This window comes from Columba livia, chromosome 1 (genome assembly GCF_036013475.1).
Source record: "Columba livia isolate bColLiv1 breed racing homer chromosome 1, bColLiv1.pat.W.v2, whole genome shotgun sequence".
Classification (NCBI taxonomy): Eukaryota; Metazoa; Chordata; class Aves; order Columbiformes; family Columbidae; genus Columba; species Columba livia.
The window spans coordinates 124,446,872-124,459,481 of record NC_088602.1 but is presented as its reverse complement, the minus strand read 5'-3'; positions in this window follow the sequence as shown (position 1 = coordinate 124,459,481).

Below are 12,610 nucleotides of genomic sequence, written 5' to 3'. Positions count from 1 at the left end.
TCCAGAAGCTTCTCAGCTTCTCTGGGCCCCTCCTCTGCTAATGACCCTGTCAACCAACTCCAGGTCCCACAAAAGAGGCATTAACTGCCCCATTGAAGGCTCCAGTTCTCGGCAGGGGATGTGCAACTGCCACACATACAAACCACCCTGGCAAGATGATGACGATGATAGTCTCCTAAAATGTATTCTTAAAAGTGGTTTTGTGTGTAGCAACACACCATTTTTGCTAGTTTGGATGTATGAACTAATACTTTAGACTGTAGTTCTAGAAAACAGACAAAGGACACAATTACAATAGTCTTTCCACCAGAGGACAAATATTTTGTGCTATGTGGAAGTAATATGAAGCGTCCTAATCAAAATGACAAGCTTTTAAATAATAAGTCTAGAAACCTGGAATATGCACTAAAAAAGCAATATTTTTTTACATGAAGTAAGAAAAAAATTAGTTGTCCAATCTTAATGTGTTTCAGTACTTCATCCATGCATGTTTCTGTATAGTATTGTGCAAATAAAACATTCTTCCTATTTTAAAGATAGGTCCATAGTTTTTTTCCTGTCTGTGAACAGGAGTTTGATCAAGTGTTATAAAATGTTTTTAAAAACAGTAATTTTAATGGTTACTTGTAAATTTTTGTATTTACAGAAATTTTCAAAACAAACTTTTTCCTGGAAAACTTTCTGTAAACTAAGTGAGGCTTAACAGATCACAAACAAATCTTCTGAGTCCTGATTTGTTATCAAACCTTCATAAATATTCTCAGTCCTTAGGAGCATCCTGTCCTACTTTCAAGGATTATTAAGTGAGCAGAGTTTTATTCACATAAGTGTCATGCAGATCTCAGGACTCCATAACAAGTCCAAAGTAGCATTAGTAAAATACAGTGAGCTTTTCATGAGTGATAACAGATTTCTCTGCTTTTTTGGGTGTTCGCTATTTACAATGAGAAGAGTGGAATGGTAAAACATTCTGCTTCTTGTTGCACAGTAATTTTAAACATGTACTATTCTAAAAAGAATGTGCATCTTTACTGCTAACATATCTTTAATTTGTTTTTTCTACAATAGTATGTCCAAAATAGCTCAGTCTTCTCTGTTCTAATACTATTGGGAAGTACTCTGCATTAGTAAATTGTAGTAAGTGATAAAATCAAAAGGTAAATATGAATGATTAACAGTTTTGTTGCAGCTTTAAAAGTACTAGCAAATATGTCTGCCAGGTGATTTGGATCAAAGTAGTATGTATCTAATCCAGTATTTATTGATGCTGTAGTGCACAAAATCTTAGACAACTCTCAAATGAAGGACAAGTGATACACTACACTTTTCACACTTTGGATTGCCTACTAAGGGTATTAATACAAAGGAAGTAATCTCTGTTGGAAGTCTGTTTTCGATGGGCACTGATTATCAGAAGTATTTCTTGAAGCTTTATTTAGATTCTGACTATCTTCTCTACCATGGAGCTAGAATTTGCCTCTGAAGATGGCAGAGTACAGCAAAAACAGCTAATAGCAGCTGGTATAGATCTTACTATGTATTTTTTGATTTAATTCTATTCACTGACTCGATTTGGGTACAGAAAAAAAAGCATTTCAAGTGGCACTTGTTTTACAATTCCAAGGTCACTCTAGTGGAATTTTGGAAACAATACAACTTGCAAGGACCAGTGGTTCATTTACAATACAATAAAATCAGTCTTTGTGTCCAAGTTTTGGATACTATGTTTTATTAATGTTTATAATGAAGCTGCTTTTTAATATTAATTATTTTTTCTGTTTGTTTTTTAAAGTCTAGTTGAAATTCCTATCCATAGGGATGCAAAGAGTAAAAAAAAAATCTTAAATTCTATCTAGCCTTCGATTTGAAAACATTTTGTTTTCTAAATGTTTGCTGTACTCCTTCCTCAGTAACTGGGCAAATATTCCTGAGATGAGATATTGTTCCACATCTAAATATTAAGCAGATTCATTTTTTTGTGCCTACGAAAATATTGACAGTACTTTTTACTTCAGAACAACTTAATTGTTTCTTCCCACTTCAGAAACTGAATCACATGGGACTAAATACTGAACAAGTCCTTTAAAGGCATAATGCCTCTGAGCCATTCAACATTTTGGCAACTCTAATTCAGACTTGCATAGTTCCTACCTCATGCTGCATGCACAGCAGACAAATATATCAGTGAAGTATCTCAAGACATCTTATCAGTTTATCCTTGGCTAATTAAAAAGTAGTTATCACCATGTCTTTTTGCAGCTAACTTCAGTGACGTTGTTCTTGCTGTTCTTTGGTTACCTTAGGTTTTCTCAAAACCCTGTGGCTCTCTTAAAACAAAGCACTGCTTACTTGATGAGATGACCTAGTAAACATTTGTCTATGAAGCCTTCTTGCTGTCAGAAAGTTTTGGTTCCACCAGCTGTCTCCAATTAACCAGACATCATGACTCACCATTATTCCAGAAATGGAGAATAAAACATTTTGCGCGCTGTGCAGCTACTGGTCACTGGCCATACTTGGCAGCTCACCTGCTGTCCTTTCTATTCCCCAAGTTATTTATTCTGGTGACTTCTTCCACAGTCTATTTGGCCCTGTAGCCATGTGTCCTCAGTCAGCTCCTATGACATCTTTCATACAGCCTGCGTTCCAGTGGGGAGGTTGTATGGAGAGCAGCCGCAGTTGCATGCAGGAGTGTTGGACATGGTGACTGGGAGACTGCTCAAGTAGCTGCTGAGGGGAGCGTTGTTCCAAAAAAAGCCCACTCCATTTTCAGTCTGCAGTGCTGCAGGGAAAGCAGCAGGCAGGGGTGGGCATCCCAGCTGCTCTGCAGCACCAGTGATGGGACTGCCTGAGCAGAGTGCAGGAGAAGCAGAGGAAACCTTGACCCTGACTCAGCCTGAGCCACCTGTAGAAACAGCTGAGCTCTACAGGGAACTCTACAGGAGGTCATCAGGGGCTTTTTCAGCCTTATTTTACTTCTTCCGAAGTGGTGACTTCTCACTGTCCATTGGATCATTTTCTAGCAGTCCAGAGGATCTACTCAAACACTGTTCCTCACTTTCTCAAGGACACTTCTGTACTAGAATGCTGGCATATTTGGGTTTTTTCTTTCAATGGGTTGCCATAATGGGACCTTCAACAGTGTGTGGCTCTCCCTGTCCAGTTGTGGAAGGCCAGTCTATGGATTGTAAAAGTTTTGGTCTTTTTTTTGAATGACCAGGAATAAATAAGGCTTTTTCTTTTTGTTTTCTTTTCCTTCTTTGCTTTGCTTTTTGCTTTTTCTTCCATGTTTATTCTTTCAAGCTGTTACTTGTAGACAGTAACTTTATTTTCTGTTAATACAGAATAAAGTGTGCATCCAGTTCTGTGATTGACTTTCTGATGTGCCTCACATATCACGTTGTATGCTTAAAACACCACTCTTCCTCTTTTGAATTGTTCTACTAATTATTGCATTTATCTAAAAATACTTCTTTACTCTTTCAGTTATCTACTGTTATCTTTGGCAGCAGCACCAAACACTTCAGAAGAGAGGGTAAAAGTCTTGCTGTGGGCAGTACTGAACAATCTGTTTACAGAGAAAGTTTTCTGAATCCTCAGGACTCAACACTGATGTTTTTAGTCCTTACTCCAATGTAATCTTGAAGATTCCTATTTTTATTAAGAGTAATCAAGGATCTGTGGATTTCTGCTGGAAATTGTGATCTCCAAATGCTAGATCTGACAATAAGTTTTGCTAATTACTCATTTGATTTTTTTTTCTTAAAAGAAAGTCTAGTGGGTTTTTGTTTTGTTTTGTTTGGACTGGGTGGGAGGAGAGGTTTGAATTTCGTATGGGCTTGCTTCTATCATATTCTTGTTCTTGTGCTGTGAGTGTAAACATAATACAAAAATACAATAGGTAAAATTAAAAGGTAGATTGAACTTCTTCTCCATGTCAGAGACTCTCCTTTGTTTATTGCTTACCCAAGGTTGGTTTTCCTGCTAAGCAGAACACAGAAAACAGAGGCAGGCATAGGTCTGCTTTAGGCAAGGTGTTTGCAGCTACCACAGTTGTTAGTTGCTCAGAATCTTGCATCTTCCAGCTATACCAAACCAGTTCAAATAGATTTTGTGTTATTTGTACTTCCTGCAAAATTAAACCTGCCTATTTAACTGATTTATGATTTAATGTTTCAAGGCTTTGAGGGTCTTCAGGAGCTGCAAGAGCCAAGTACCTATTCTCTGCTCTTTTGATACAATAAAAACATTCCTTTCTCACAGCTTCTGATTTCATGGACTACCAGGTTTTGCTACTAAGTGGCGGAACTGTATAAGTGTCTGCTTTTCAATTCTGCTTCTATAGGAAGGATAATGCTGACAGTAACTACCATATCCAGATTTCTTTTATTCTTTTCAAAAGCCCATTTTTACTGGCAGTATCTCTACAGCAATTTATTTCCAACATTTTTTGCCTTTTTTCCCCCACATTGCAACTACACACAATTTTCTGAGAAACTTACTTCAAACAAAATGTTTTGCTTTCAGACAACTAACTAGAAATCTTATGCTATTCAAACAGGATGGTACAACAATATGTGATTGGCAGCTAGGTCACTAATGACAGTATGGTGATTCAAAGCTGTAATCGTTTTAAATGGTCTGAATATAGAAAGCTTGGATTTAAAGGATTTTATGTGATTGAAGAAAGAAAAATATAGAAAAAATATGGTAATCTACTTTAATTAAAAGCTTAGATTGTGGCCATGGTTGTGATCAGGTCATGGATGCTTTGCTGCAGCTAAATAGCTTGCTAAAAGGATTGTGTGTGTGTGTGTATATATATATATATATATATATATATATTTTTTTTTTTTTTAAAAAGTAAGCATTCAGATAAAGGAATGGTATATTTCACCTCAGAAACAATTTTTTATTTTGTTATTGTAGATATGTCTGGTATCTCTTATTTTGGATTCTAAGTGGGTTACCAGGAGACAAAAGTTTAGTTGAAATCTAATGAATTGTTTTCATTTGTTTGCTGTTATTCTTACTGACTTTACACCAGGGTTTTCTTTCCTACAAGAGTGTTTGGTTAGGTGGTTTGAGCTTCCTAAAATTAACAGCGCTGTCAGGTTTTTAGGAGAACTCTATTGAAGGTATTAAAGGAAGAACATTTTTGGTGGGCAAGACAGCTTTGGAGGACACTGTTGGATTTTTAAGGATGGTCATATGTGGCAGGGATTTGTTAACTTGTTATTAAATACACAGAAATATTTCATGAAGTATGAAGAGTCCCTGATTCCTATATGTACCTAGCTTGAAGCAATTGCACGAAGCCTGTAAAGATTAATGATAGTATAAATAAAAATAAAAACTTTATGCATACCCCTTTGAAATGATTGCCTAATAAGCCTAAAAATTTAGGTTATTGAAGAGCATCTTACTTACTGAATGCTGTTCTCAGGGAAACCAAATAACAAAATCATTTTTCATTTATAAAAAATTGGACTCTGGGACTTGTAAAATATAGTTTTGACTGGAAAGAACAGTAGTTTTATTACTTTATTTATTATTGTTAGCTTTCCAGAACTGTTAAAATTCAAATGACTTAAACGATGAAATTTTCAACTTTCTTTTTTTCAAATGACCATCAAGAACACTTAAAAGCAATTTGAATCTGGGTTTTGTGAAAGAAACATTAGATTCACCTTGCTTGATCTCAGTGACTTAAAAGCATGTCTTTGTGGTCAGTGGGAATCTATTAATATGTAGCTGGTAATGGACGGAGAAAACAGTAAAGGGCACTGGTGCTGTAGCAGATGGTCTCTATTTGGTTAGTTGTTTTCCTTTGCTTTGAAAGCCCCTAAGATATAGGCAGCTTTTAGGCTGTGGCTAGGTGGCAAAAAAATGTGCTCACTGATGGGGTTTATTTTAATATTTTTTTAATAATTCTTGAGATATATTAAGCCAGAAAGGTGGTGTGGGGGGGAGGAGGAGGAGAGCTGGATCCCGGGGTTTATAATATCTCTGTTTGTGTAAGAAGAGATAGTCTTACTGTGTAATATCTTAGTTTTTGGGATTTTTCTGCTTTATTTAGCATTTGGGTAGATCACTATATTTTCATGAGCTTGGTAGGGGCAGCTTGTATTCCCCTGCTCACTGCTTTTTTTTTTTTTTTTTTTTTTTTAATTCTTCTGCATTTTCAATTTTTATCTTTAGGCACAATGAGAAGAGAGAAGAAATGCAGCTGAGGTATGCCACTGACAGTAAGACCCCATTTACACTTACCGATGGCCAGCACAGATACAGAATTATTGAATCTTCTTTTACAAATGAAACTGTCAACAAATAGAACATGCTATGCTTCTCTTTATAGTGTCCCCCAAGATTCGGGTATGATAGAAAAAGAAACAGGAAGATATAGATAACAGGTAACACATTGTGTTGAAATGGTAAAGCATTTATCACTAAGGCTATGTTCAGATATGCAAGTCCCATAAGATTTGAACAAACATATTTGAAAGCACAAGCAGGAAAAAAAATAATAAAAAGAAATAAAAAAAATGGTTTGGAATGTAGCCAGGTTTTTGGTGATTCTAGCGTATAGAAAGCCCTAAGACATTTCTCAGTCTGCTGTGCTATATAGCTTAAAAAAACCCCACTTTTTTTCCTGGTAATGGCTTTTGACAATGAAGACATATTCGTGTTGTCACATTACTCTTTTCCCCCCTCTAGCAGATGGAAGGGGTAAAAAGTGAAATTGAAAGTGTATTAAGGATGACCAGGATCCCCAAGATTACCCCTGCCTTCTGTCTGGGAGTATCAAACAAACAAAGAGGGTAATGTCACAGGTCCTTCAGGCTCATGTTAGTGAGAAAATCCAGTAAAGCTTGCTACATAATTACTTTACAAACATACTGATCTGAGGTTGGGGGAAGCAGTATCTGTTCTAGGAATGTTTTGTCTCAGCCTGTGCCCTTTGACAGTGGCATAAGTGTATCTAAGCAAGAGGCTGGATCAATATAGTGGATACATTTAGGTATAAGTAGTGTTTATCCGTTAGGTATACTTACGGAATTCAGTGCTCATGAATGCAATATCCAAATTTGGTGTGCGTGTGTGTATGTACAACTATAAGATCTTAAACTGTAGAATTATGTGAGACTTGAAGATATAGTATAAAGCTTTTAGTTGCATGTATTTCACATATTGTATTACCTAATACTTGAAAAATAAGCATAACCAAAAAACTATCCTCAATCTTTCTGCTTTACCACACCACAGTGTGTGTGAAGAGAAAGAGAGAGGTAAGGATTAGAGGAACTCAGAATGAGTTTTGTGAAATTCTGCCCTTAAAATGTATGTTTTTTGTTGTCCATAAATCCAGCTGCTTGGGTCACTGCAATGACCTATTCTGTGGCTGTGGACAAGCTCAATTTTCTTTCCTCTATAAAAATGGAGATGATTATATTTAACTTTTTAAGTAAAGTTCCTTGAAGTCTTCAGATGTGAAGAGCCATGGTGAAGGAAACATACTTATTTCTGAGACCTTAGACTGCTTTAGATTATTTCAAATAGTTTAAATATAAAATCTAAAGCACTACCAGATTTTAGGCACAGTGTCTAAGTAGCTCCTAGGAGCATAAACTTGCAGTATGCCCTCCAGGAAGGCTGGGTATCTTCTCTTTCCAGCGGTTTATATACTCTGTAACACTTCTATGGAGGGGAGAAAAACAGTCACCTGACTCAAGACTGAATTGTATCTCTTCTGGGCTTAAAATGGGTGTAACTCTGAGAATGATTTCTACCCAAAGTGTTGAAGGAGGAAATAATGCCATTGAAGATCTATTTTAAAAACAAAACAAAACCCTAAATAAAATGACAAAGACCAAAATACCCAAGATGCTTAGAGTGCTGGAAATCCTGATCAAAATGTGGCAGCAGGCAGAAGACTAAGGTGGATAAAAGATTTCAAGTCAAATCCTTTCCTTGCAGGACTAAGCAGTTTATGCCACAGTCCTGAAGCCTGCATGTGTGCATCAGCCTGCCTTTTCTGTAAGACCACCTGACAGCTGATATTCAAGTACATGCTAAACCTATCTAAAGATGTCTTATCCCAACTGTCCCATCTGATCTAGATCCTTGTTGAGCAGACTGGTACATGTTCTAATTTAAAAAGGATTTAGCTTTCAAGTTTCCAGTCAAACCAAAGCACTGTTTCCCAGGATGGACTTCAGTGCTCTGTGGCTCAAGGGCCTACTGGGCCAGGAGGAATGTATAAGCATTTATGATGGATTTGTCTTCTATGAACTTGTCCACTAGTTCTTTGAACTCCCATAAATTTCTAGTATTTGCTACAGGCTCTGGCAAGGAGCTAGCTTAATAAAATCAAGCTGGTTAGACTTCAGAGAATAAGTTCAGAATTCGTAAACTGTACACAGCTTTAGTTTTGTATTTTTTGTTGCCCCTGTCAAAACCCTCCAGTGAACTGACCTTCAGTGGAATGAGCTGGTCTTTTCTTTAAAGTGCTGGTGTTAGTGCAGTGCCAAGAAACTGCTACATTATTGTGGGAGGGGGGGGGAAATTCCTTCCAGAGGCACCAATGACTGAAAGCAGAAGAGGCTTACATGAGATTTTTGGAATTAATGTAGTAGGGAATTTTAGTATTGCTATGATGGCATTAGAGTTTCAGTGCCACTGCTGCAGTAGAATCTCTCCTCTGGAGACAGGCACTGCTGAAGAGCGAGGGATGGAAAAGGAGAGAGGGAATAGTGCTGTACTTTTCCCGCTTGTTTGTTTGGGTTTGGTTTGTTTTGGTCCCCCTGCCTTCAGGATAAATGGACAATGACTATGCCTAGTTTCTTAATCTGGGATTTATACCAGCCTTAAATGTGCTTAGTGCAACACTGATGAAAAGATGGGCTGTATATTACTGGCACCTCATAAAGAAATACTGTGAATGGCATTCACAGCAAATGTTATATGCTTTAACTATAGTAATTAATCTTAACTGTGATGTCCAGTTTTTTTTATCCTTTAGGATAGATACTATACTTGCATAAAATCTTTGGATGGTTAAATTTTATAGTCTTTTGAAATCCAACAACATTTTTTTTTTTTTTTCTTTTACTTTTCACCAAATATTTACCTGCACTTGTTTGTTTGATCATCCCCCTCTGTCATGTCATTTGTCATCTGTGGAAGGAGAATATGGGGTAGAAGACTGAATGATATGTATCTATTGTGTTCCTTATAAGAATAAAATACTACTGAGCTAACTTGTTTTTCTGTTTTTGAGAGGTGCAGAACTACTGTACTAAATTTAACAATGATTTGGAGGTAGAAAGGCTACTTTGATGTAAGAAAAGTAATTTGGTAGACAAGCCAAAGCAATAAGTCAGAATATACCAGTGACATTTAAAGCAACGTTGGACAAATACATTGTCTAGGCTGTGTTGGACTTAACAAAACACATAGAATCAGAGTGATAAAAAAAGAGCTTTAGTTATATGTGTTTGTAAATATATCTATACTTATAATGAAAGGATGTATAGCAAAAAGAACCTGTGATTCAACTTGATGTGTAGTGTCTTAAAGTATTTGACTTGTTTTTAAAATATAGGAAGCAAACTGTTAAACTGGGAAGATGTGAGGATGTGCATGTATCTACTACGTTGTGCAGCAATGCAAACTTTTGTTGCCAAAGCAGACTGAGGAGTGTTCTGTTTGTTGTTTTTGTTGTTGTTTAGTTTTTGTTTTAATGAAAAAAAAAGAGTAATACTGTTCTGTCTTTATATACGAAATCTAAAGAATATGCAAGATTGTAGTGCATTTATTTGGTTTAAAAGGTAATACAGGCAGAAAAGGCTGTGGTAATTTCATATGTTAGTACCCACCGAAGATCTGTTACTGTATCCAATCTTACTTATTCTTAAAACATGATAAAAGATTTGAAAAAAAAGTACTTATAATCCTTTATAGTGAAGAACTTTTAAAAAAGTTGTTTGTAGTGTTTTTTAATTTTCAAGTGATTGTTGAGCATCTCTCTAATCAGCTTTCAACAGTCATTTAAACTGCAATGATTGAGTCAACAGTGAAGTACATGAGGAGTGTTCCTCTCATGTTTTGTGAAGATCCATGTATGTGGACCTGTGCAACTCCATGAACTACCACAGCTTGCTTTCTACCCGTTGTGTAGCTAATTATTAGTACGTGTTGCTTATTTGGAGTAAGGCAAATATTGAACCACTATAAGAATATCCTCATGGGACTTTACAGTGGTGTAGTTAAATGCACTTAGAAAATGGCTTTAAGTAAAAAATAGTTTGAAATTAGTCATGTAAGCTGAAGTTGTGTTGATAGTCCTAAAATAGCATATTTGAAAGAAGCAGAGGTTGATTAGAAAATGCCTTTTTTTGTGATTGTTTGCTGCATTAAGTCTGACATCTGGCAAGTTCTAAATAAGGTGACAAAATACAAATGAGCGAGTGCTTGCTGCCAGCACTGGTAAGGAGGCCCCATTAGGAAGCAGGGGGATGCATGGCCAAGCGGATGTGCCCTTTGTTCAGAGACAAATTTTTGATGCTGTGTTGGTAACCCTGAAGCAGGACATCAGCGAGCCTCCCTGAACTGGGCAACAGCAGCTCTGGAGCAGTGTGTGTGTGGCCCCCACCCTCGTTCCATCCTCAGCCCCTGCAGAAGCATTTGCTGGAGCAGTGTGGACAGGTCACTGAAGGGAGCTGTAGGACCTTTGGTTGCATGGTGAGATGAGGAGATGGCAAGCCCCCATACCAGGGAGAAAATGGAGTTCACAGGCTGAGGAGTTTTCTTTGATTCTCTTGGAATAACTGGTTGCTACAGACGTGACAAAAAAGAACTGAAAGGTGTCCACTAAACCAAGAATAAATCTGGCTTCCTCATTTGGAGAACCAGGTTTACTTGAAATTTGGCATGTATGTGCAAAATCAAACAGTTTTTCTTTGTAGGATGTAGAAAGAACAGATTGTAAACACTTCAGGATATCTGTGTTCCTAAAGTGCTCCCACAAGGAACAATATCTTTCTAAAACCCCCAGGTGCACACCTACCTCAGTTTCCCTTTTCCCATATGATGTTGTACCAAATGCAGTATTGCTGCTGCTTTGCAATTTTTACAGCCATTTCAGACTTTCATAGTTCTTGACCCCATGAAGTCCCTGCATCTCAGAGTCCCAGCAGCAAGTTCACGTGTCTGAATAAATAAATGGTGCCTTCAACCTGTCATTCTGCCTGCTAACTTGTTTTTGTTCCAGCCTTTTTTGGACTTCAGCATTTCTCGTCTCTGTCTGTCCTTCCCATGGGTGACATTTAGGTCTTCATTTTTGATCCAGTTCAGCTGCTCCCACATTTCTTGCCTAGATTCTAGCATCGGATTTTTTACTTTTAATTTTTCCTCATGGAAAAAGATCATTAGGAGCTTTGCTTCTCTGCAGGCCTCTCCCTGACTAACAGAACCTGCCTTTCTATTGCTGCTAAGCTCCCATGACTGATTTTTATAACACCCAGGTCACGTGCTTCACCATTTCCTTCCTTATGTGTGTCAAAAATTCTGGCTTGTTTTAAAATTAAGGTGTGTTCGGTTTTTTTTTGGTGTGTGTGTGTGTTTTTTTTTTTTTTTTTTTCTTCCCCCTTCAATGGGCTACATGTCTATCAGTACTAGTTCTGTGCTTTCACTCACCTGTTACTGAGTAGATGGCTCACCTATCCTGGTAATTTCTTCAGTTATTATTCCTGCATCTAAACTTGTGTTTCTTCCGGTTTGGGTAATCATCAATTTGGGTAGGTGATGGCCACCTGTGCAGCTTGAATGGTGAACTGCAACAGAGAAATCTTCCTAGATCTACTAGTTGGAATTATTACCAGAGCAATGTGCAAATAATGTAAGCAAATAAACAATTGTGTTTTTGCCACAGCTGTTTTATGTACCTGAGAAGAGGGCAAAATTAGACAAATGAGTATGTGCAAAGCAATTAGTTCAGCTGCATTTAATCTATTACAGTGTAAAAGAAAACAAATGCCACTAAATATCTGAAGATCTCTGAAAATATATTAATTGGCCTTTGCAAGACATGTTTCAAGTCTTATTTTTCAACACAAGTAAAGACATCTGTGGGACAGACTGCTAATACAGTTCTAACGCTCTGGAACCACTAAAAAAAGTTACTAAAACTAGCATGAAACTGTATGACGGTAGTAATGATGGTTTTACCTTCGTGTAGTTCCTTTTATATCAAAGGTAAAGTTTAAAGGTATTCAAATCAAGTGCAGGGATCATTTCATGCACTACTGAAAAGCTGTGAGACAAAGGGTCTGCTTAGCTGCACAGCAATCCAGTCTGATCTGCATGAGAGGTTTAGGTTGGCAAAGTAATTACCTGAAGTTGAATCTGGTGAACACACCAAGATTTAAGAGTCTCGCCCTTAAAAAGAAACCCATGGGATTTTTAACAATATCTGTAAGTAGCTGGGATCTTGGTTTTGCATCTTGTGTTTCTTCTGGAGGGACGGATGGCTATATTCCCACTGGTGCCACAGCAACTGAATGCACACTGTCTGGAGCCCCACATGCCTCCTGGGTTGGGCTTCAGATCA